Source organism: Coenobita brevimanus, chromosome 71 (assembly GCF_032717465.1).
Source record: "Coenobita brevimanus isolate Jiangsu-jjx chromosome 71, ASM3271746v2, whole genome shotgun sequence".
Taxonomy (NCBI): domain Eukaryota; kingdom Metazoa; phylum Arthropoda; class Malacostraca; order Decapoda; family Coenobitidae; genus Coenobita; species Coenobita brevimanus.
Window position 1 is genome coordinate 24642126 of NC_137024.1, and position 25561 is coordinate 24667686.

At 44.0% G+C, this 25561-nt stretch overlaps 1 protein-coding gene across 1 annotated transcript in view; it reads left to right on the forward strand.

Annotated features, from left to right (window-relative positions):
• Tfb1 (transcription factor B1) overlaps positions 1 to 25561 on the forward strand; it is a 276606-nt gene that overhangs the window by 161831 nt on the left and 89214 nt on the right. The window lies entirely within an intron of this gene.

Here is a 25561-nt window from a genome sequence, read left to right on the forward strand (position 1 = left end):
CACTATGGACGAAAATACTGAGTGTGTCGACTACCTTTTGGCCTTCCTAGATGACGAAGTCATGCAGCACATATGTGATGAGACCAACAGTTATGAATCACAAGTGCTGCAAGTGGTACAGGTGCAGCCAAGATGCAACAGTGGTCCATGCTGGGAGTGCAGGAGCTGTATGTGTTCTTTGCCCTCATGCTTCTCATGCCTCACTCCAAGAAGCATGAGTTGGAAGAATACTGGTCCATGGACCCCTTACTACCCTCACCCACCTTCAATAAGTACATGGCCAGAGATCGCTTCCGGAACATCATGGGAAACCTGCACTTTGCCGACAACGATGTACCTTCCCAAACCGACCCACTCTGGAAGATCGGGGAGATTCTGAGCAGAATGAAGGATAAGTTTATGTCATTCTTCCACCCCTTTCAGAAGGTTGTCATTGACGAATCCTTGGTTTTGTTCAGAGGATGTCTTCAGTTTGTTCAGTACATTCCAAGCAAATGCCATCGCTTTGGAATTAAGTTCTTTGTACTGTGCGACTGTAAGATGGGGTACATCCTTGACTTCGTCATATATTCAGCCAGCACTGTTGATCTGGATAAAACACACCCCCTTGGCTTCTCAGGCTGTGTAGTGAAAGTGCTCCTAGAAAAGTATTTTGGTGGGAATCATGTGCTGTATACAGACAACTACTGTACTTCACCGAAACTTGCCAAATACCTTTCTGAGCACGGCATTGGCTCCTGCGGCACTGTGAAAAGTAATCGTGCCCACTTCCCCAAATTCCCAGAGGCGGGAACCTCGCAGCGAGGAGACGTGCACCTACGCAAGTCTGAGAAGATGCTGGCAATATGGTGGCATGACAAGAGGGTCGTGCACATGCTCACCACCGTACATAAGGGGGAGATGAGAGACAGTGGGAAGGTCGACCGTAGGATAGGCGAACCTGTGATGAAACCTGATGCTGTGTTGGACTATAATATCAACATGCGGCTGGTGGACAAGTCCGACATGATGATTGGTGAGATCAACTGCCTCAGGAAGAATACTAGGTGGTACAGGAAAGTTTTTCTGCATCTGATAGATATGACGATGCTGAACACCTTCATCCTGTACAAGATGAAGGTCAAGCCACCCAAGTCCTTCTCCCTGAGGTTGTTCGCCAGGACTTGTGTCCAGCAGCTGCTGGAAAGATATGGTAGGGTGACAGCAGCAACTCCAAGGCGCCATCCAGTAACACTTCCCGACCGACTTGAGCAGAGGGCGTATATGGATCGGCACAGACTTGAGCTTATGCCTGCCACAGGGAAAAGGAAGGCTGCGATTCACAGGTGTCAGGTATGTGCGCATACCACCCGCCGCACACCTGAGCACAAACGCACCTCTTGGCAGTGCGCTGAGTGCCAGGTTCCCCTCTGTGTTACCTGCTTCTTCGATTACCACAGCCAGAAGCAGTTCTAACAGTGCAAGTGTGGAAGCAGAATGATTTGGAAATAATGTGTAAATAATGTGTAAATAGCAGGTGAAAGCAATGGATGTTCAGTACATATGATTGAACAGTGTATTATAGTTTTATCTTACTGAAAGTGACAGTGAATAACATAGTGTAATTAAAATAGAAAGGTAAATATTGAAAATAGAATAGAAAATGTAAATAGTAACGTAAGTAATTAGTAATATAAGAATATGAGTACAAATAATTTATGTTATAACAGTGAAAGTGAATCCATGGCTCTCTACGTATTTTACTGAATGAAAAATTTAATGACTTCAGTGACAATAAACTAATACGACTGAAGGAAACTTATGGAGAAAGACTCCAGATATATATAAGTGTGATATAGTAATAGAAATATAAAGTGTGAGGGGTTTTATGAATAATAAATGACAGAGTACCAAGAGCGAACTAACGCAAGTGCAACGATCAGACGCGCTCATAATTTCCATTGCTTTCACAGTGTTTTTTTTTTGGAGTATGGATCCCAAACTACTTGAAAATTATAGAATAGTGTTTATAGTGTCTATATCTGGCTGTGGTAATCATATTACGGGTTGCCGGGAAGTGTAAAGTGGAGACTTCGTTACCCTACTTCAGAGGTCTCCACAAGTCCTACGGTAACCGACGAAGGCTCAACAAACATTCCAGGAGAAAGCTGAAGGTATGTGCCATAAGCATATGTAATTTTATTATTCTAGGACTAATAACTGATTTTTGGCAAATATTTTTTGAGAGTCTGTCGGAGCCCGAATAACCCCGCGGGACACGCAAAACATTGGTAAACATGCCTGCGGTGTAGTGGTTAAAGGAAAATTTGCATTTTAAAATCTTAATTTTTAAACCAGCATCACCAAGCTTTTGTAAGAGTAGGTCTGATTTCTGGAGATGTTCTGTGATATCTTTTGTTGCGATTATAATATCGTCAGGATAAACAAATATTCCTTGTCCTAAAATTCAGGACAATACATAATTCATAAGACGCTGGAATGTGCCCGGGGTTGTCTTCAGTCCCATGGGCATCCTTCTATACTGATAGTGTCCTCTATTTGTGGAAAAGTCAGTGTATTTACGTGACTCTTGTTCAACAGGAATTTGATAATAACCACTTAGCAGATCGATCGTGGAAAATATATTATTTTCTGGTCCAATATTCTGCAGGATGTCGCTTAGCATTGGCATGGGAAATCGGTCTGGGATGTTTAGTTTATGATAATTTACTACCGCACGTATTTCTCCATTTCGTTTGGGCACGAAGAATAATGGGGCATTCCACGGGGAGACTGATGGCTCAGTAATTCCAAGTTTTAACATTTCATTGACATACTGGTTTGCGAGTGTTCGCTGAGATTGTGGGATCCGGTAGGCCGGTACGAAAATTGGTGGTGTATCTGGGTGCACATTAATCTTGTGATTAATCAGGTTAATACACCCTGATTGTTCTCCGGGTAATGCTACGGTGTCCCTGTGTGTTTCCAACAGGGTTAACAAATCAAATTCACCTGATTGAATTAAATTCTCTTTTATGCTTTCTGTATCCATAGATTTTATCTCACTTGTCACTCCAGCTACAACTATTTCCTTCACAGGGGTGGGGCATTTTTCAATATTAACTATGCAAGTCCCCTTTTTCAACTCATATGATTAATTATGAATATCTGAGTTTGCCATTCGTCGTTCATCTGACATAATGCAATTTCTACTGACAATCCCTTTACATAATTCTTGTAAGACAAGAACAGTACTATTCCGTAACTTGCCCTTTATGGTAACTTTCATATAGGGATTTAGGTGGTATAACTAAATCATTGGTGAGATGGGCGGGAAAAACTGATAAATCAGTACCGTTACCTGGGTGCTGGGGGGGGGGGAGTGAGTGGATCTATACACTCATCTGTTTGTGTATGTTTGTTTAAGCTTTTAATATTACCAATTCTTTTTGGTTCTCTTTTACTAATCGGTGAGGGCTCTGATGGTATTTCCTCTATGAATTCATTATGAAAGTCTGTTCCATTCATTTGTGGGAGAAAAGTTATTTTCTTTGTTCTCATGCATCTTAAGCCCAGTAACATATGAGCTTTTGATGTTTAACCATATCATACCTTTTACTGTGATTTGTTTTCCATCTACTGTACAGTATATAAGTCTAAATCAGATTTTTCCAGAAAAGTTACTTGCTTATTTCTAAAAATTCTATTTATTTCTTCTTGTGTTATTGAGTTCACTGGAGAGCCCGTGTCTAAAGATAAGGAAACGTTTTGATCCTCACATACAGCTGGTATCAAGATACTCTTATTTCCCAACATGCCTCCTATGTGAATTTTATATTTGCTTTTCTTTACGTTTGTTCATTTTTTGTCATGACTTGGTCTTCCCCCGATTTGATCATAGACACTAATTTTTCTACTGTTTTGCAGTTACTGGTCCAGTGCTCTTGGCACCGATGATGTCTACGGAAGGGACCAAATCCATATGTTTTTTGTCTATCCTCTTTTGTTTTGATAAAGCATTTATTCTTAGAGTGACCTGGTTTTGCACAATAATGACATAGAATGGACCTATCTCTTGACTGTGATCTACAGGGTAACTTCCCATATTTAGTGGTGTCTGTGGCGCGAGGTCTGCTCGGGCTGCATGGAAACTTATGAAACTGCTTGTAGCCTGGTGTTTGTGATCGTACCCTTGACATGTTTAGTTGTTTGCTCTACCAGCTTTCGGTTCGCGATTGATTTTGTTCTCTGTTTGGGGTCGTTGTAGCTGTTTTCACAGCTGATACTGTCTCAGGTACTCTCATTCTACTAGAATGTGATTGTGTTTCGATCACCCCTGCTTTGCTACATTGCATCTCTACCTCACTCATTAAGTCTAGTAAGCACATGCTTGGGGTGTACGCAATCATCTTGGCGATCTTAAGGGTCCTATCAGGTAATTTACACAAGGCAGCTACATAACCAGTGATGTCCACGACGAGGTCTGGGGACTTCTTTCCATCTCCTGTTATCCAGTTTGAGTTTTCTAAGGTAGCTAATAATGTTCTTTTGATCGTGGAGACATCATCAGTTATTTCACTGAGCACTTGATTTGTAGTGTGCCCCCTTACAAGATCTACAATCTTATGTAATTCTGGGATTATACCTTGCAAGAAGTTCATACCTCCAGAAAATTTCTTCAAAAATTCAGTTTTAAATTCATCATATGTCTTAGCCTTGAGGAGCTTATCTGACCTTAGCAAGTCTCCTGCTGGACATCTTTCCTGACTAATCCAAGAGGAAAAAAATAGCAATTTTCTCTTGTTCATCTTCAATATACCTCTTAATGAAGATCTGTTCGCACTGATTGACCAATGAAATTACGTCAATGCGATCTTTTTCTGTGCCAGAGAATTTTGGGGCAGTTTTATCTTCATGATAAACAAATATCTGAGCTTGATCTGTGGTATTCATTTTCACTGGTTGCTCTGTTAATTTAACTTGGACTTGTTTATCGCTGTGTGAGGGAATAGTGGAATAGATTTTCCCTGAACGATGAACTATATCAAGTATATTTTCATAGTCATGCAAGGCTGAGACTAAGTCCTCACTTGCTACATCATAGGGCGTTTGCCACTGATCATCTAGAACTGACTTATTTGCTTCTTTATCTTTAGTTTGTGGTGAATTTTGTAGGATGGGTGTGTTGCCCTGGTGCTCTCCTAATTGTGTATCCGCAGTGGGCGCTAACTGTGTATCACTGTATTAACACGGGTGGGGGCGAAAATATTCCTGTCATATCACTTAGCTAAAAAGAATTCATGTTGCTACAGTATGGTGTTATGAAATACGTCTTTTGTTTATGTCCTAGCTAAATAGATGAGTAAATGAGTTGTAATAAATGGTAGATAGTGAGTGTATAAGTCTATCTATCTATCTATTGCCAGACGCCTCAATCCCGTTTGGGGTGGCCACAAACAAATCGCCTCCACGTCGTCCTGTACCTCGCCATTTCACTGCCCTGCTCACAACTCACACCCCCCTCTCTCAAATACATCTCATCCTCAGCCTCCCCCTCCCTCTTCCCCCCTCCACCTCACTCACATACACTCTCTTCGTCAGTCTTTCACCCTCCATCCTCTCCACATGGCCAAACCGCCTCAGTGTGTTCCTCATAACACTTCCTATCACATCCACACCACAACACTCCTTTATATCCTCATTCATCAGCCTGTCTCTCCATGTGACTCCACAGGCTCCTCTTAAATAACTCATTTCCACTGCTCTCACTCTTGACTTGTGTCCTTCCAACAATGTCCAAGCTTCACTTCCATACATTAGAGTTGGTATCACAATACTGTCATGTAGTAACTTTTTCACTTCCATGCTTCCTTCCCTGTTTCTTATCACTGCTTTCAAAGAACCAGCAACCTTTCTTCCCTGCTGTACTCTTTCAAGCACTTCACCCTCCAAACCTCCATCCTTACTCATCACACTACCCAAGTACTTAAATGTACTCACATTTTCCAATTCCTCACCATCCAACCTCGCTGTACATTCACTGACTTCACCTCTCTCAAAGACCATCACTTTACTCTTCCCTACATTCACCTTTAGATTCCGTTTCTTGCACACTCTCCCAAACTCATCCACCAAGCCTTGCAGCTCCCCTTCGTCTTCACTCAACAACACAGTATCATCTGCAGACAACTGTACAGGGAGTTTCCAAACACTGTCCTCTCTCACCAGGGCCACTCCAGCATCCACTACCCTACCTTGTACCTTTTTTATTACCCCATCCATGAACAGATTGAACAACCATGGAGACATGACACATCCCTGTTTCAACTCAACCTCCAAAGAGAAAAATTCACTTAGTTCACCATCCACGCACACTGCAGCCTTAGCATCATCATACATACTCTTCACAGCATTCAACAACTTTCCATCTACTCCATATATTCTTAATACTTTCCACAATCCTTGTCTATCCACCCTGTCATATGCTTTCTCCAAATCCATGAAAGCCACATACAACTTCTTTCCCTTCTCTAGAAACTTTTCCACTAAAGATCTAAGAATGAATATGATCTACACAACCTCTTCCCTTCCTAATGCCTCCCTGTTCTTCTCCAACTAATTCCTCTGTTCTTTCTCTAACTCTGTCAATAAGTATGCTACCATACACTTTTCTTATTATACTAAGAAGACAAATGCCCCTATGATTACCACACACTTCTTTTTTCCCTTTTCCTTTGTACAAGGGAATAATTATACTGTACCTGACTTCCAATCCTCCGGGTCTCTACCTTCCTCCCAGGCCAATCTGCACATCTTCCACATCCATTCTACTACTATCTCTCCCCCATGCTTCAGCATTTCACTACACACTTCATCAATTCCTGGGGCTTTCCCCACTTTAACTTTCTTCATTGCTTCCACAACTTCTATCCTACTGATTTCTTCCTGTCTTCTAACCTCCTTCCTTCTCCCAGCCATTCCCCAGCCACTTATACTCGCATTACTTCCATCCTGTATGTTCAACAATTCCTTAAAGTGCTCTCTCCATCAGTTCACTTGTTCTTCCTTCTCCTCTGGTAATCTACCATTTTTATCTTTCACTCCCCTGCCAACCTCACTTCCACCCTGTCTTACTCTCTTCACCTCTTTCCAGAACATCTTCTGTATAAGTGTATATATAGAAATAAGTAAAGGAGTTGAATATACCTAATTTTAGCACTGAGAAGAAATGCGTAAGTATAATTACACCCACTTGATACAAATTGGAGAGGCGTGTCGAGGCAACTGTCGATCTCGGAAGATAAATGCAGAGTTGAATGAAGATCTCCTCTCGGTAATTTTAGGGCTGTGTTGATGGACGATATTACTCAGGAAATTCCATGGCCTGATGAATGTAGTGGTTAACAGCTGTAGTCACAGGCGAACCTCACCATAGAACGTCGAATTCCCCTCAATACTGTGGAAATAAATGAGTATGAGTAGGAGCTATGTGAATAATTAGTAACATGTAGTGGGTGAGAAGTGCCTGGTGACAGTCACACGTTGATTGGCGTGACGTTGTCTCAGCAAACATGCATGGTGATATCGTCTCAGCAGATACATATGGTGACGCCGGCTTCCCACACTGGTAGCTGTGGTGAGTAACTGAGTAGCGATGAGTAACCTGGGTGAGGAAAGGTGAGTAAGATGTGTTATAAATGTGGCCCTGGTATTTTGCCGTGTGACTTGACCTCTGCGTCAGTGATGGAGGTAGGGGAGAGAGAGTGTTGGGGTTTTAGTGCTTGTTGCTCTGGTCTTTCTTTTCCTGTACTTGTTTTGTTTTTTATTCTTCTTGCTGCTGCTTGAAGTTGCGTGAAGAAGATTATAGAGTTGTCTTGTTGACTTGTTATTTGTAGAGCTTGTTGATCCTCACTCGTAACTCGTCGATGCTACTGTATGCTCGTAGACTTGTAGACTCGTAGATTTGTTCCTCTTGTTGTATACTCGCTTGCTTGATCGTAGAATTGTAGTAATGTAGAATCAGCTGTAGAACTGGAGCTAACAGTTTCGCCTGCTATTGTAGAAATGATGTTTCGTAGACGTAGAGTCTGTCGTTACTGCCACCATTTAATGTTAGAGCTTCGTAGCCAACATTTATATATATGTAACTCTTAATTCTTGTAATAGGTGAGTCTTGAGTTTTGGTTAAAGTTATTTTGGTAATTGAAGAGCCGGAGGAGTTAAAAATGAATACAGGGAGTTGATCTTGATTTAATCTTCAGAGAAAGTCAAAGTTGAGCAGCGTATGTATTATACAGAAACTAAATATACTAAGTCTGGTTGAACCCCTCTTCTTATTCGCTCTCTCCTCTACCTGCCGGTTCTATGGCCTGTCTTGTTCTGAGCTCAGATTCCTACATTCTCGTGTAGCAGGGGTCGTGTCACGTGTGCTCTACTGTTGTGGAAGCTTCTAGAATACTGTATGTCTGTGTGTATGTACTGCTTCCAGTGCACAATCAACATTCCTTCACTTAAAGAGTTGCAAGCTAATTTCCCGTTCCCACACTTTGTCTGGTGCTCTGTTTATCTATCAACCTATCTATCCTTCATGCTTTCTGTTATGATTTGTATTTGTAATATGGAGTCCTGATAATGTAAATATAACTGAACAGTGGAAAATAGTTTTATAAGTTACTGCAAATGACAATGCATAACATTGTGTAAATAAAATAGAAATGTAAATAATGTAAATAAAATAGAGAATGTAAATAGAAATGTAAATAAGTAGTAGTATAAGAATACGAGTATATATACTATACTCGGTTTCATGTAGTCTGACGCACTGATTTTGCCAGCCGAGGACAGGTGGATTTGGTAACACTGCGTGATACACTCGGGCGGTGAATGGTGGATTTCCATTGTTTGAACGTGCACCAAATTGACTTTGTATTCCAACCAAGGCCCTCATTGATTTGTAAAATACCGGAATATATAGATACAAATAAAAGCATTGATATCTTTAATGATAAATATGTGCCTCTTAAACTACTAGAGATAAACCAGAACGACAGAGATAACAAAAACTAAGTAAAGTCGCGACTGGATGCATACGGACAAGAGTCAGTGACTGATTTATTTGTTTAAATTCATTTCATTATGTTTGATTTCGTTCACACTGCACGCGGTTTTATCACAGCAGCAGAGTTAAACTGTTATTTTCTCATGGGGTTTGCTTTTATCTTACTTTCCTTTCTTCCACCATTAACAAAAATTTGGTTCATTCTACAGTGATGTAATCCATTACTTTCCTGGCTCTCTGTCGAGGGAACAGAGATACATGCTTGAGGAGAAGGTGCACAGTGGCCAGGGATAGGGTGTCTGTCTATCTGTATGTATGTCTCATGATACGAAAATGTTTGGGAAAATCAAACACCTAACTTATTCATGTAAGAAATAATTTTACTGAATCTGACTGGGAATACAAACAAATGCAGATTTTTAAAGATACTGTTACCTTTGAAAGTAATGAAAATGTGTATGTACACTATATATATTGAGAACAGCATGTATGGACCCCAGTGAGGTGTGTGTGTGTGTGTGCTCACATAAATCATAATTATTAGGAGCTAAGTGTATCTAGGGTAAGGTTGTATATTAGCAGATGAGGTAATGAAGGGCATAGTGTAGACTGTAGGCTGTGACACTGTGTAGTAGTGGTAGGAAAAACATTCAATTTTTCACAGGACCTCAGAACCACCTTGGTATGAACGTCTAAATTCCTGCCACAGTCGCTAACTGTGTTCATATGTGTCCAGTCGCGACTTTACTTAGTTTTGTTATCTCTGTCATTCAGGTTTATCTCTAGTATTTAGAAGGCACATTTTTATCATTAAAGATATCAATGCATTAATTTGTATCTATATATTCCAGTATTTGACAAATCAATGAGGGCCTTGGTTGGAATACAAAGTCAATTTGATGCACGTTCAAAGACAACGGAAATCCACCAATCACCGCCCGAGTGCATCACGCAGTGTTACCAAATCCACCTGTCCTCGGCTGGAAAAATCAGTGCATCAGACTACATGAAACCGAGTATAGGAGTAATGAAAGTGAAAGTGAAAGTTTCGCTCTAGCATGTATGAATACTGGGAGTAATGAAAGTGACAGCTTCGCTCTCTACACTAGTATACATAATGAGAAGGTGAATGCCTGGAGTGAAAATAAACTACTAATACTGAAAGAAACTTATAGATAAATATTGTATATATAAATAAGTGTAATAAAGTACTGGGAATATAAAGTCTGAGTGTGTTCATAAATAGTAAATGACAGCTCTGCCTCAGAATACCATCAGGGAACCAGCATGGAGGAAAGCTCGTATGCGCTCGGAATTTACATTGCTTTCACAGTTTTTTTTTTTTGGGGGGAATATGGATTCCAAACTACTTGAAATTCATAGAATAGTGTTTGTAGTTATAATATCAGGCAGTGGTAACCATATTACGGGGTATCGGGAAGTGTAAAGTGGAGACTTCGTTACCCAACTTCAGAAGTCTCCGCAAGTCCTATGGTAGACGACGAAGGCTCAACAAACATCCCAGGAGAAAGCTGAAGGTATGTGCCATATGTATATGTAATTTTAATATTCTAGGACTAATAACTGATTTTTGGCAAATATTTTTAAAAAGTCAGTCGGAATGCAAATATCCTCGCGGGACACGCAAGGAGTGCAAAAACATCCCTGCGGTGCAGGGGTTAATACCGAAGTTATAGATGTATCCTTCATTACTCGAGCTTTCTAATCTATAATCATGTATTTTAGTTTTATTATTGATTTTGTTGATTGAAAACACTATTTTATTCATATGATATCGATGTATTGACTTTGCAGACTGGTAGAATTAAGAATAGCATTTGTTAACTTTTCATTGTTGAAGGTCATTTTTTTTTCCATATCACTGATTTTATTTTATTTATTTATATTTGTCTCATATATATATATATATATATATATATATATATATACAGTAAGACCTTATACTGGACTAATTGGGGCCCAAACCATTCTGAAAAATGCAAATTCTGATAAAAGCGACATCCGGACTTCCCCCTGCTAATCCGGACTTTTTCTGATATATCAGACATTAGTCCGGATTGCATGAACAGTTTTTAAACTGTTTTGACTACCATTGTGGTACTGTACTGTGTTATAACTTCACTACATTAATCAAATGGTATAATATATATAAAAACACTGTACTGTACACTGATAAACATGTCTTTTATTTACCTTATTATGGTGAACATAGCTGAAGTGGTCAGGCAGTCCGGACTGCTTCTGGCTTTATCGGACTTTTTCCGATATATAGGAATTTAGTCCGGTAGCTCCTCGAGTCCAATAAAAGCGAATTCTGGTCTGTTGAAGTCCGTTATATCGAGGTTTTACTGTATATACACTCAATTCTCGTCAATTGCGTATTTATAAATCACGGATTCGTAAATCACGGCTAAGTGGCTGTTAGTCTGCCGGCACCCTTAAATCACTGTTAAGTCACGAAAATCGTGGACCTAGGCACCGAAGTGGGCCTTTTCCGAGGAGAATCGTAAACCGCGGCATTCAATTTGAAAATCACAACCCAACAACCAATCACCACCCGTCCCTGATGGCAAGTGTGCATACTAATGCCGCCACATTGTTGTTGTTCTTCCCTCCAGTTCGCGCACTACAGACCATCGCCGTGGAGAACGAGTGCTACCTGCTTTTTTTTTTGTGCACCTCACCCCCCCTCCTACCTTCCATGGCCCCTCCCTGACCCCCAGTGAAGCGCGCTAAGCAGTTTGGCTTCAAGAAGCAGCCGCCATTGTCGTACAGTCAATGTTTGGAGCTCATATGTCGTGTTGAGAAGGGAGAGGAGTTGTCAAGGCTGGCGAAAGAGCTCCTTGGGAAAAAAGAGCCCAGTGATTTGCTTGTTTACTTAGACTTAGCCAAGGAGATTGTGAAATCCATTCAACGTGATGAGGAAAGGTGTAGTGAGAGTATTGGTTACCCAGAAAAAGCTGTGCGTTTTTACAAGGAATTGCATAATTGCAGAGTTAATGAGAAACATCAGGAACTCATCACCCACTATTTTGCCCGGGTAAGGGCAGAAGCTGAGCCTGAACCACAGCCTGGCCTGTCACACACCGAGGACGTGGATGACGTAGCATCTGTCATCTCTGAGGCAGCCTTTAAGGGCTTCCTGAGGGAGGCAGAGGAGCTGGAGAAGGGAGAACAGCATGAGGGAGCACCCCCACCTCATGCTGAGAGGTTCTAAGTTCTTCCCAACACCACCCCACTCCATTCACTTAAGCAATATCGTCATAGGATTAAGGTGAGATCCCTTAACATTGCTTATTTCTATTAAATGCATGCACTGAATATTCCTATATTTGTATGTTTGTGTTTGATGGTGCCTAGAAAGGTGTAGGTAGGGTGCTGTGGGGGGTGGTTGGCCAAAGTCCAGACCCAAATTCATTTTTCACATGAGTTATTATTCATAAACCACGGAATTTGTAAATCGTGGCAGTGATCCAGACCCAAATTGCCTCGATTTACAAGGATTGAGTGTATATATATATATATATATATATATATATTTATATATATGAAATTATAGTGTTAGTTATTGAACCCATCTCATGCGAATGTCATCAGCTGATGACACTGATCTCTCTGGCTTCAAATACTTCGTGTCATTAATCAAAGCAAGCAAAAATTCAATTTTTTGACAGTCACAGAAAGAAGTATCCTTGAATAGTCACCTCTTATGCTTGGAAAAGAAACATATCACATACAGTAGACCCTTCAATTTTGTGGCCTAACATGGGGGTAAAAAATACCATGTAAATATAAGCACATAAATCATGCCCTAAAATACCCTGGACCCCAACATGACAGGTCAAAAGATATACCACAGTTCCAGCTCCAAAGGGGGCAGGAGAAAATACATGCAACCACCCCTGAGTCGTGGGAATACAAGTTTCTACCCAAGAAAGACACAGGGAGCCGGCACATCCCACATGCGGAAGTCCCTCTAGCCCGGAATCGCCGCACCACTTGTATTGCCAGTCGAGCCACCAGTACCAGCGGTGACAAGGGCCCATCATCTTTGTGCTTGCTAGATATGGCTTGGCAACGCAGAAGGAGTTCCAGTGTTCCAGTGTTCTTGCTAGGTGCAGCACCCCCGAGCTTGCTGGAGGTGATATGGCAACGCAGGAGGAGTTCCAGTGTTCCATTGTGCTTGCCAGATGCAGCACCCTGGAGCTTGCTAGAGACAGCTTGACAACGCAGAAGGTGTTTCTGTGTTCCAGTGTGCTTGCTAGATGCAGCACTCGCGAGCTTGCTAGGGGTGGCGAGGAGGTGTTCCAGTGTGCTTGCCAGGTGCAGCACCCCGGAGCATGCTAGAGACAGCTTACGCAGGGGAGTTCCTGTGTTCCAGTGTGGTTGCCAGATGCAGCACCCTGAGCTAATTAGAGGCGACATGGCAATGCTGAAGGAGTTCTAGACCACGCACTCCCTGAAGTCCGGCAGGCCTCCCCAATGTGATGCTGAAGCTGGAGCAAGTCCTCCACACACGCACACATCCCCTTCCACCGGTAGAGAGTGCCCTCCTACCCCTGGAAAAGGAATCCCGGGCTTGTTAACATAAACCTGTTGTCCCGACTGTCTCGGGTCCCTTCTAACTTCACAGTTAGACCCACTCTGGGCGCAAATCACACAACCCTATCACCAAACTAAGAGGGAGAAAGAGCCAGGCATTGGGCTTCCACTTTTCTGGAGCCAGGGTCATAGCCTGTCTCCTCCTCAGCCTTGTCGCCACTAATTCACCACACTACAATACCTGTACTGACATAGTTATTAAACCCCAGCCCCCCTTCCTTTTCCAGAGAATACCCTGGTGGCGAGTGTAAGTGTCATATCCAGGACATCTCCCTTCAGATTTCCCCTCCCCAATTCCCCTTCACCCCAATTGACTATTTCCAATAGATAGATCTCATGATTTTGGATGTAAGGTTGTGTATAAAGACCAGTGAAATACATCTTTCGCCTTGCTGTCTGGAGTTTTTGTGTTTAGCCTGTACTCTTAAGGTGTATCGAGTCATGCGTTGGTGTTTCTTCCTGTTTAGAAGAACCCAACTGGACTAGGAAAATCTTAGTATAACACTGGTTGCTAATGGTTGTTCTAAATACGGAGGGAAGACAAAGTGAAGTTTCAGTCACCAAGGTACACGGTAAACAAACAAAAACATGGCAGCACTGAGGCCCCACATTCCCATCCTCAATTAGACCCCGAACTGTATGATATCACTACTTATATGGAAATGGTCAAGCCGTTGTTGGGCTTGGTTTATGAAGAGAACGCACAAACGGTCGTGGTATTACTGCCCTACTTAAGGAAGTCGGTTGCCGTGGTGGCCAGGAAAGTTAACATGGCCCTAACATTGGCAGAATTCAGACAGTTATCGACGCTGTGCAACCATATCTCGGGGCAGTCGTCGCACTGTCCTAGCTTAATAATGTAAAGTTTGAGGGAGACCTGGACGCACCCAAGCAAATTTGCAGAAACTCATGATGTCCTCATATGTCCAGCTTACGGAGGAACAGCATAGCACATTTTCGCCTACCTGATAAGTGTCCTGCCCATTGCCATCCAGGAACATTTCACCATCCACAACACCCAAGGGTTCAGTAGAGACATAGTGACAATCTAACAGCTATTAGCATCACACACGTGGAGGCCGAAACCAATCGAGGCCACGTGTTGCGTCCTGACCCAGCCAAATTGTAAGACTGAGGAGTGGCGATGTGCAAACTGCCCTTTTTATCCTCGTATCTCCCCATCTCGACAGGACAAACCACCGCAGCAAGACAATTTAATCTTGATCAGCCCATGGGAGTTCTTGGCGTGAAATGCATCTTGTGCCCTACACAACATGCAGGAACAAATAGACAAGTTTCCGGTCAAAATTTTTTTAAAGTATGATACTTGTATAGGTAAAAAATGTGCAGAAATTTACTATGTCAACCAATTTTTTCCTTAAAAAATTGTGCAGATATATGAAAAAATGATAGATAAAGTAGCTGAAAAATCATGTAACTCTGAAACGGCCTCTGATTGGTTGTAATGTCACTACTCACTGAGGCAGCATAGTAGAATTTGTTTACATTTAGCCTGCATACACCGTGCTTATTTCTTACCTCCAAGAATGCCAAATGACAAGAGGAATAATTGCTAGTGTTTTGTTCTAATGTGTAAGTGCACAAATAAAAGCACAGTAGGGAAATTATTCCTCTGTGAACCAGCCAATATCAATAAACGAAAACAGTGGTGGCTGGCTGCACATCGGAAGTCCCCAGTGCTGGAATGCAGTCCTTAGTGTAATGAAAATATTATTTTCTTCACCATATAGGTTCATATATACCTAATCATCTGAAATTCGGTCAAAAAACTGTGCTTAATTTAACTATTAATAGAAAATTAGGAATCAGAGCAAAAATATGCTAAGGTTATCGGGTATTTCTACTTAAGATCACCAACACATTTTGACAGACTTCTATTTTGCATTTGTTTGTTAAATTAATACTTATACAAAGTAGAGGTCTGCCAAGGCAAGTTGTTGAGCTAAAGGAGAAACACCTCCGCTAATTTTAGCGCATTTTTGCTGTGAATCTGGATTTTTAAAGATGTTAAATTAAACACAAAAATTTTACCAGATTTCAGATAATTAGGTGTGTTTGAATGTATTTGGTGGTAAAATCTATAACACTTACCAATTTAAAGTGTCAGTTTTGTGTTGATTTGGTAAATGACCACCGATTCGGTATTTTGTCCCACCTTCTTGATGGTACTTTACAGTGAAGTTCAGAGTCACTCAGTGAAACTGTTCTTTCAGAAAACTAGTAATTAAGAGGTCAGATATTAAACATTCATGAGCATAATACCAATATAAACTCATACAAGTGATACTGCATGCTGTACATTAAACTTTCCACCTCATCAGGTACGAGCACCACTCTGGAATGTTGTAGCTGTAAGCTACTTCTAGTTGATTTCACCACAATTTACTTACCTAACAGGTACCATCCATTTACACCATGAAAAGTATTCCTTCACAACATACCTGAAGAGGGTAGTTTGGATTTACAGTGGCCATGTTGGTAAATATCTTATTATTATCACTGTTACTGGTAAAGTATTGTGTGATGGATTGGAGTGTCATCTGCAGGGAAGCACCTGCCAATATGGCAGGTGCTTCCCTCCAGCCGCAAAGAATTTAAGTTACCATGTCTTGATCAGTGCAACTGATAAATTACATTAAAAGATACAAATACTGGAAGCTTCTAAGTACAGTACATGGCAGAGTGCACTTGTCATATTTACCCAGAACTGTTAACACATCTATTAAGGTGCAACGGAACTGGCCAAATAGATGGGGCCACCCCCACCACCCCACGCCATCCCACATCAAATAACCATAATTTTCACCCATATAGAAAACACACAGGTAGAACTCGAAGGTGAAGTGGAGCCAACTGCTCTCCTAGACGACAACGAGGCACCCCTGGAAGAGATGAACACCTCCAAAGTTGTGCTGGATTTCTAGACCCTCCCCCATCAGTTCTGGCCCTGGCGGGGACAACCAACAACCAGCTTAAAACGCCAGTCTGTTCAAAGGTCAAACTCCAAGGAGTCCTTGTCCGGCTCCTGGTGGACACAGGCGCCGCGTGTTCCTGCCTGTACATGCAGCATTATCATAAATATCAGGCAGCCTTCAAACCCCTCCAATCCTCGTCCACTGACCTCATCGGGGCGGGGGACGAACCATTGGCTCTGAGGGGCGAAACCTGCCCTGTCGTAATAACGCCCCCAGAACCGTCCACCCACACTAACCACCCATTCATAGTGTTCAGTTCCAAGTGTACGGCATACGACGGCTGCCTGAGAATGGACTTACTGTACTACAAAAACTGAGAGCCACCATAGAATGCCAGCACAGGTGGCTCCGATTTGGAGGTCTCACGCACGCACCCAGCCTACTCACAGTGGTACGGGTAGTCACAAAAAAATTCACCACTGTGCCCCCTTACCACCAGGCCTGGGTACCGCTGAATACCTCGGCCCAGCAACCACTGCTCTTCTCCCTGCAGATGGACTAACCATAATCCACTAACTGTTTGATTCCTCCAGCCATTATTCTCCCTCACCTTAGCGCTGTCAGAGTCACGAATGTCTCTGACGAACCCTCCACCCTTCCCAAAGGACTAGTCAAAGGAGAACCGGAGACGTTCGACGCCCTTCCAGAATAACTGGGCGCAAGAGGCATGCCCAACTCCAGCACTGCCTTCTTGCCACACATTCCCTCTCACCATCCCCCACAGAACCAACAGGACCTGGAGCAGCTACTCCTTCGATACCAGGAGGTCTTTACTTCTCAACTAGTAGATCTGGGCCGGACCAAAGTCTTACACCACCCCATTCACACTACGGGATCTCCCATATGCCAGCCATCACGCCAAAAAAAAACGGCACAACACCAAGAGGAAGACCGCTAGGTCCAAGAAATGCTCAAAGCAGGGCTAATACCCTCCAACAGCCCTTGGTCATTCCCTGTAGTCCTACTAAAGGAGAAAGACAGGTCAACGAGGTTTTGCATCGACTACCGCCAGCGGAATGACATGACCATAAAAGATGCCACCCCACTTCCTCATATCGACGACTCCTTAGACTCTCTATATGGTGCACAGTGATTCTTGGACTACTGGCAAGTATCCATCCAGTCCGAACACTGTAGCAAAACCGCCTTCTCCACAAGCGGTGGCTGACTGTACGAATTTAACATCCACCCTTTTAGCCTGTGTAATGGGCCGGCCACCTTCTCCCACCTCATGGAGTCAGTCCTTCTAAGGCTTACCTGGGAGACGTGCCTTGCATACCTGGACGATGTGATCGTATTCGGTTGCATCTGGAAGGAATATCTCAACCGCATAGGCCAGGTGCTGCACCGCATACAGACAGCAGGGCTTAAACTCAAACCATCTAATGTGACCTGGCCCAAGAATCCATCACTTGGCCACTTCATCTCACACGAAGGGCTCGCCCTAGATCTGGAAAAGCTGCAAGCCATCACAGAAATCACCCCACCTACAGACATTAGAGGAGTGTGTGCCCTCCATGGTCTAGCCTCCTACTAGAGGAGATTTGTCCAAAATTTTGCCTCCATCGCAAAACCCCTACACTATGTGACGAAGAAAGCAGAGGCCTTCCAGTGGACTACTCAAAGGCTGGACACCTTCGAGGCACTCAAACACTTCCCCAGCACGGTGCCAATAGACACCTTCCTGGATTATGCCCTTTCTGACTATACACCGGTGTCTCCCAAGTTGGGATTGGTGCTGTACTCACGCAAGTCTGGGAGGACAAAGAATACAACATAGCATGCACCAGTAGAACACTGACACCATTGGAAGTCAACTCTGCTGCCATGAAACGCGAGTGCCTCAGCGTGGTCAGGGCACTGAAGCACTTCTAGTCCTACGTGTTGGGCACCTCACTCACCATCCATCACCAACCGGCGACCACCAATCCCTACAGTGGCTGTGATGATCCCAGACCACTGATGCCCTCTAATTACAGTGGAGGGAAACCTTGGAGGAGTTCAATTTCGTCATTTCATATCACCCTGACAAACTCCACACTAATGCCGATGCCTTGTCAAGGCCTTCCCTTAATTCGTTCCTCATAACACAGAAAACAGGACACAGTGCACCACAGAGTACCTTAGTGCGACAGTGGGAGACTTGCCAGAAACTGGCGTGGATACCCCACCATATCTTTACCATGCTTGTGAGGGTAGGAGACCACCTCTATACCCCTGAGGGGGGCAGGTGGGCGCAGTGGTAGAGCATCGCACTCGAGACCGGGGGGTTGTGAGTTCGAGCCACGCCTGGTAGCTGCTATGCCAGGAAGGAGTTGCGCACTCATGTCATCTAGCAGGGCTGTATGATGTAATATGGTCTGGCTTGGGGGAACATTTCCCTTTCCCTTTCTATACCTCTTCTGGTCATGTCGTAGTGGACCTGGAAGAAGTGGATGACCTCCTGACCCACCGTCACGATGGGAACAGGATCCACCTTGGACAGCAAAAGTTGTCACAAACTTTTAGAGACATCTATTGAACAACACATCCTGCAGCCGCTGCCAAACGAGATACAGAAGCTCGTAGGGCCTGTTCCCTAGGGAAGCACATCTCCAGAACCTCGGGACCCACCGGACACTTTACAGCCACCCGACTCTGGCAGCTACTGGCCGTGGACGTCATGAGCCCTCTTCCATCGAAAACTGGGGTGTAATTTATAATTACCTTTGTAGATATCTATTCCAAATTTCTAGTCACCTGCCCCACCAATTCCCACTCCACTGCGGCAGTCGCGGAGGCCCTCATCACTGATGTATTTCCCTACTTTGGCCTTCTGCAGGCCTTCCATTCAGATAATGCCCTGGAATTCATAGGCCAAGTCTGGGAACAACTGTTCCGGCTGTTCGGCTACTGCCTCCACCATTCCTCTCCTTACCACCCCCAGGGAATCGTCATCTGCGAGAGAAGCCACTGGACCCTCGCTAACCAACTCTGGACCCGGCTGGTTGCCCTGGGTACTGAAGACTGGCCCTCCTAAGAGAAAATCCTACAATCGGGGATGACCACCTGCCCCTGAGTGGACGGTATCATGCCCCATAAGTGCATCTTTGGAGTGCGCCTGGTACTACTCCTGTTTCAACACTTAGCCCTGCCACTTACCAACTCCACTACCCAAGATCCACTCTCACACCTCAAGAGCCGGCTCCACCACATGCAATCCTGCCAGGAGCTACTGAAGGACGAAATTCCGCCAGATAACCCCTGTCAAGTAGGCCAGAGAGTCATGGTTGCTAGGTTGCCCCTCAACCACAAGTTGCAAACCAAATTCTTTGGCCCTTTTGAAATTACACACGTGCCTAATTGTTACCAGGCCATCGTTGACTTTCATGGCGAAGCCACGGTCTACCACAGCTGGCATGTAAGACAATACAACCCACTCCTGAGTGACCAGACCAACACTGAGCCTAGTGAAGTGAAAAACCCCTATGTCACCCAACACCATTGCCAATTGACCCTGATCCCTACACCCCCCTCCACTTTTCACCCTGTCCCTCCCTGCCAGGAACCACTTCCTGCCTCCCTGCCAGTCCCATCTGCTCTACTGACATCTAGTCGTACAACTCCCCTGCCACTAGAGTCGCTGCCCCCCTCTCCCTCACCCCCAACCACTCTTCTGTTTCACAAAACCCCAGCCACCCACCCACACCAACAAGCCCCAGATCCCCAACCCCATGCTCCCCACCAACCACCCCCTCACCCCAGCCCTTCCTCAAAACCACCTCCTCACCCCACCCCTCCTCTAACCTCCCTCAGCACTGCCTCATCCCCATCTCAACTCACCACCACTCCACCCCGCTTTGTACTTCCGTCCAGGGATTCTTCCCCCTCCCTCACCACAAGTTCCACTCACCTGCCTCCTCACAACCCCCATGGCCTTCCTTAGTCTCATTTCCCCCCACCCCTGTAGCCCCAACTCAACCTCCTGCTCCATGTCCTCCTTCTCCTGCTTGATCAACCAATGGCGTCGCATTCCAATCTTCACCAGATCGGGCCGGCAGTTGCAACCTCCAGATAGATACATCCCCACAACACTACCACACCCCGCAACCCCACCCACAGCTTGCCCACCAACCCCCACCACCAGTCCCCTACCCTGCATAACACCACAACCCCCCAAAATCCAGTCCCTCACAAAAACATACACCCACCCTACTATGCCAATACCTGTCCCCCTTGCAGCAGTACTTTTGTGTCGTCTTCTACGGATGACAAGTCAGTTCCCAGGTCAAAGGTCACCATCCGACTTCCTGCCACAACTACAGGCACTACCATCTCCGTCATCTCCGCATACCAACCACATTCGACTAAGTCGGCATGGTTGTCCAATATGCCTTCTGGGTCTCACAGGATGGACAACAAAGAAGAATTCAGAGGCCCCAGCACTTACCCTAGTTATTAGCCAGCTATCCCCACCCCAACTCCTTGATCCTCGTCGAGGACCCTACCAGAGAACCCGATGAGGGATCCAGCTCCTGATACCACCTTCTCCATAAGCTCAGGTCGAAAGATCTACTGCAGTTCCGGGTCAAAAGGGGGCAGAGAAAATACATGCAGCCACCCCCGAGTCACGGGGATACAAGTGTTCCCCCAAGAAGGACTCAGGGAGCTGGCGCACCCTGTGGCTGAAAGTCCCTCTAGCTCGGAACTGCCACACCGCCCATACCGCCGATCGAGCCACCAGTACCGGCAGCAATGAGGGCTCGTCAACTTAGTGCTTGCTAGAGGCAGCACAACTGGGCTTGCTAGAGGTTGCTTGGCAACACAGAAGGAGTTTCTGTGTGCTTGCTAGAGGCAGCTTGGCAACGCAGGAGTTCCTGTGTTCCAGTGTGCTTGCTAGATGTAGCACCCCCGAACTTGCTAGAGGTGGCAAGAAGGTGTCCCTGTGTGCTTGCCAGGTGCAGCACCCCGGAGCTTGCTAGAGGCTGCTTAGCAACGCAGTAGGAGCTCCTGTAATTCACTGGGTCAGTCAGGATCACTTGATGGTCATGATCGTCAGCTTTTACCCTCCCGGAAGGGAATTGAGAGTTCATATAGTCCGATCTAAGGGCAAGGCTGTGACCTTCACACACGCATACACCTATCCCCTTGCTCAAGGGGGACAGTAACCACCCACTTTGTCAGTGAAACTTTTGGCAACCTGAGTGAGGCGCGGACTCCTGTCTACAGATGGCAAGCGACGTTACCATTGAGCCAGCGAGCGGTGTTCCAGTGTGCTTGCCAGATGCAGCACCCTGAACTAACTAGAGGCGATTTGGCAACGCTGAAGGAGTTCCAGACCACGCACTCCCCGGAGTCCGGCAGGCTTCCCCAACGTGACACTGAAGCTGGAGCAAGTCCCCCACACATGCACACATCCCCTTCCACCGGTAAAGAGTGCCCTCCTACCCCTGGAAAAGAAGTCCCGGGCTTGGTAAAATAAGCCTGTTGTCCTGACTGTCTCAGGTCCCTTCAAACTTCACTGTTAGACCTGCTCTGGGCACAGATCACACAACCCTGTCACCAAACTTAGAGGGAGAAAGAGCCAGGCTTTGGGCCTCCACTTTTCTGGAGCCAGGGTCATAGCCTGTCTCCTCCTTAGTCTCGTTGCCACTAATTCACCACACTACAACACCTGTACTGACATAGAGTTATTAAACCCCAGCCCCCTTCCTTTTCCAGAGAATACCCCAGCGACGAGTGTAAGTGTCATGTCCGGGACATCTCCCTCCAGATTTCCCCTCCCCAATACCCCTTTGCCCCAGTTGACCATTTCCTACGGATAGATCTCACTGTCTCAGATGTAAAGCTGTGTATAAAGGCAAGTGAAGTTATAAATCTTTCACCTTGCTGACCGGAGTTTTTGTGTTTACCCTGTACTCTTAAGGTGTATTGAGTCTTGCTTTGGTGTTCCTCCTTGTTTAGAAGAATCCCACTGGACTAGGAAAGTCCTAGTAACATGCCCTAAGAACCATTGGTATACCATTGGTATTGGGATAACATATCAGAATCTTCCCAAAGTTCCCATTCACCTCCAGCAGACACATTCACAAAAACACACTGTTTATCATTAGGCTTAGGAATTAATGCTATAACACATAAGTGACAAGTGGCCAGTAAGTGGAGTTTTGACCCACTTTGATATGATTAAGTGACAGTTGTTTTAAGAGAGCATATCAAAGGCTGAGAGGATAGAGCAGGGGCACAGAGTGGTCATTCTACCCCTTGAGGGCTGCATATTTCTACATACAGTAATTATTGTATTTGTATGATAATTTCGAGGAGTACGATGTACGATATCACTTTCAAAATATATGAGAATATTTGTCTACTCTATCTTCCATAGAATTTCAATGATGTACTGTAGGTCAGCGGAAGAAATCACCAAAGAAGATCAGGCAGACATATTTTGGGGGAAACTCAAGAACTTGGGGGGGACAAAAAGTTAATGCAAGGAAGAAGGAACTAAAGGCTTGAAGCCTGGAAATTGTTCCCTCTAAGAAAAAAATAAAAACAAGAAAATAGAGTGCCAGATTCAAAATCCATTCCGTTTGAGATGCCTGGACACACTGTGTTTAAAAGGCTGGAGGTCATAGGCAGTAGGAAATGTAGACGGAGGAAGACAGTTCCAGAGTTGACTTGTTGCATACATGAAGGATTTGGAGTAAAGGGGAGAAAGAAATGTCTAAGCTGTCAGCATCTGCCACTGATGCTCTATACTGGCCTCATTCAAGTGCTGATTGTGAGAGAGTTTTCAGTAAAGCCAGTTTAATAAAACAAAAACAAGTGCTGTAATAGACTGACAACAAAAACAGTGAATAGAGTCACTCTTGCATCACAGTGCATCAAAGAATCACATATGTTTTGACCAAAGTTTGAACTGAGTAACAATATGATAAACAGAATGAACAACCAGGCTTTGTATCCAGAGAAATGTAGTGAAGAAAATTAAATACCGTACTGTATATATATCCTTTTAGATCCTGAGTAAGAAGGCTGTGTATGAATATCAGTAAATAGTTCCAGTAATTCTGTTTTATGGTGAATCACAGTTAGATTATACATATAAATGAGGGGACGCATATCCAACAGTGGCTGTTTGGCATGCCACAAATCGTGCTCAAAGGTTGGTGACATTCCAAATCGTGTAATGTTGTTACACTTAATACTAGTGAGTTCCCTTTTGGTTACAATGTAGTTTGAGGTGTTTAATGTTATATGTTAAATGGACCAAATTACTGACAAAGAGCATTGTTATTTTGTATACTATTAGAATATGTTGATAAAAAGAAGAGAGCCAAACTGTGAGAGTGATTTGTGGCATAAAGCATCATAAAATGGCTATTTTATTTTCCTGTGTTTTATTGTTTCCTCTTTATTTTGCGATAACAAAGAATGTGGGTCCAATTTAGAAATTGAGTAAAATGGTATTTATAAAAAAATTACTATATAACACCAGCTGATGAAAGAGAGAGAAAAAGGTGCATGGACATAAAAGTACTAATTATTAATAATGCAGTGGTGGATTTAAAAAAAAAATATATATATATAGAAATATAGTGGGCTCTGTCTGTTTTGAATAATAGAAATTGCAGAAAATAATGAGTTATCAAAGTGAGAGAACAGCATAGACATGATAATGATTACTGGTGCACTGACACCCCTGATCAATCAGATAGATAGATAAAGACAAAAAGTTAGATAGATAATTTATATAAGTACATAGATTAAAGTGATAGACATGGAAAAGCAACTCACCATCCAGTAGTGTCATTAGAGTGGGAGTTACTACTGAGCGTTCCTGCATGGTGGTCCCTCTTCCTATCTCTACCCTGCAGCTAGACAGCCAGCCAGTCAGAGCTGGGCATGCAGCTGCCTGAGTTTTCATTGGCTCATAATCCACTTGCACAGCAGAAAACTTGTGCTCCAGCAAGAGTTAACCCTGATGCAAGACATTACATTGACAGGTCAGATGGGCAGGAAAAAAAAAAGTCTTTTCAGCTTTATTGACAGTGTCATTCTGAGGCTAGTTCCTCCACCAACTGTTAGAGGAAGGGTCAGTATAGTGTTATCCAGCATACAGTCACCCCTCACATAACGCTCGAATATTGTTCCTGGCAGGTCCCGCTTTATGAAAATTCTGCATTATGCAGCCATATGTTTATATGTTAAAGAGTTTCATGGTACCCAAGCCAGCCCCAACTTCACCTTTTGGGGCAATTTTCCATGATTTTTCCCCAGGACATTTACCTACCTAAAAATGGCTTCAGTACCCATAAACACTGGAGGTTTCCTCAGTTTTAATTGAAGAGTTTGTGTGTGTCGATTGTAACTTCTTCCCTCTCCCGTCGGTTGCAGTACATGACCAGGTACCTTTCCATTATAACAAGCGCTGGGTCAGATGAATGGTTGACTCGTTGATTTGGCACTTTTTGGCGATGGCACAATTTCATTCTCTCTCCTTCCGCTTCATCACATCAAGCTTCTGCTCCTGGGTCAGACTCTTCTGTCATCTTGCTGAGTCACGATAGTGCGGCATGGTTAGGCTGGGTCCGGTGGCCAAAAAAAAAGAGCAAAGTTAACACACAGCACATGTGGAGGCAGAGAGCTGGCAGAGGGTTGACTCGAGTGGCACAGGAATCAGGGTTGCCAACTCACATTTTCAAATATCGCTATGCTCATGCCTAAAAGTCGCTAAAATGTCGCTAACCATTGTATCAAAAGTTGCTAATATTACTCCTTCCCCCCCACATTTTTGTAATCAAGTTATAGGAGTTTTTTGTGCACAGCAGTGACAAAATACAGCATTACTTCGATATACGATACCCCTAGATGCGATACCCCTGCGTAACGATGAAGGTAGAAATTGCACCATACCCCGCCTAAC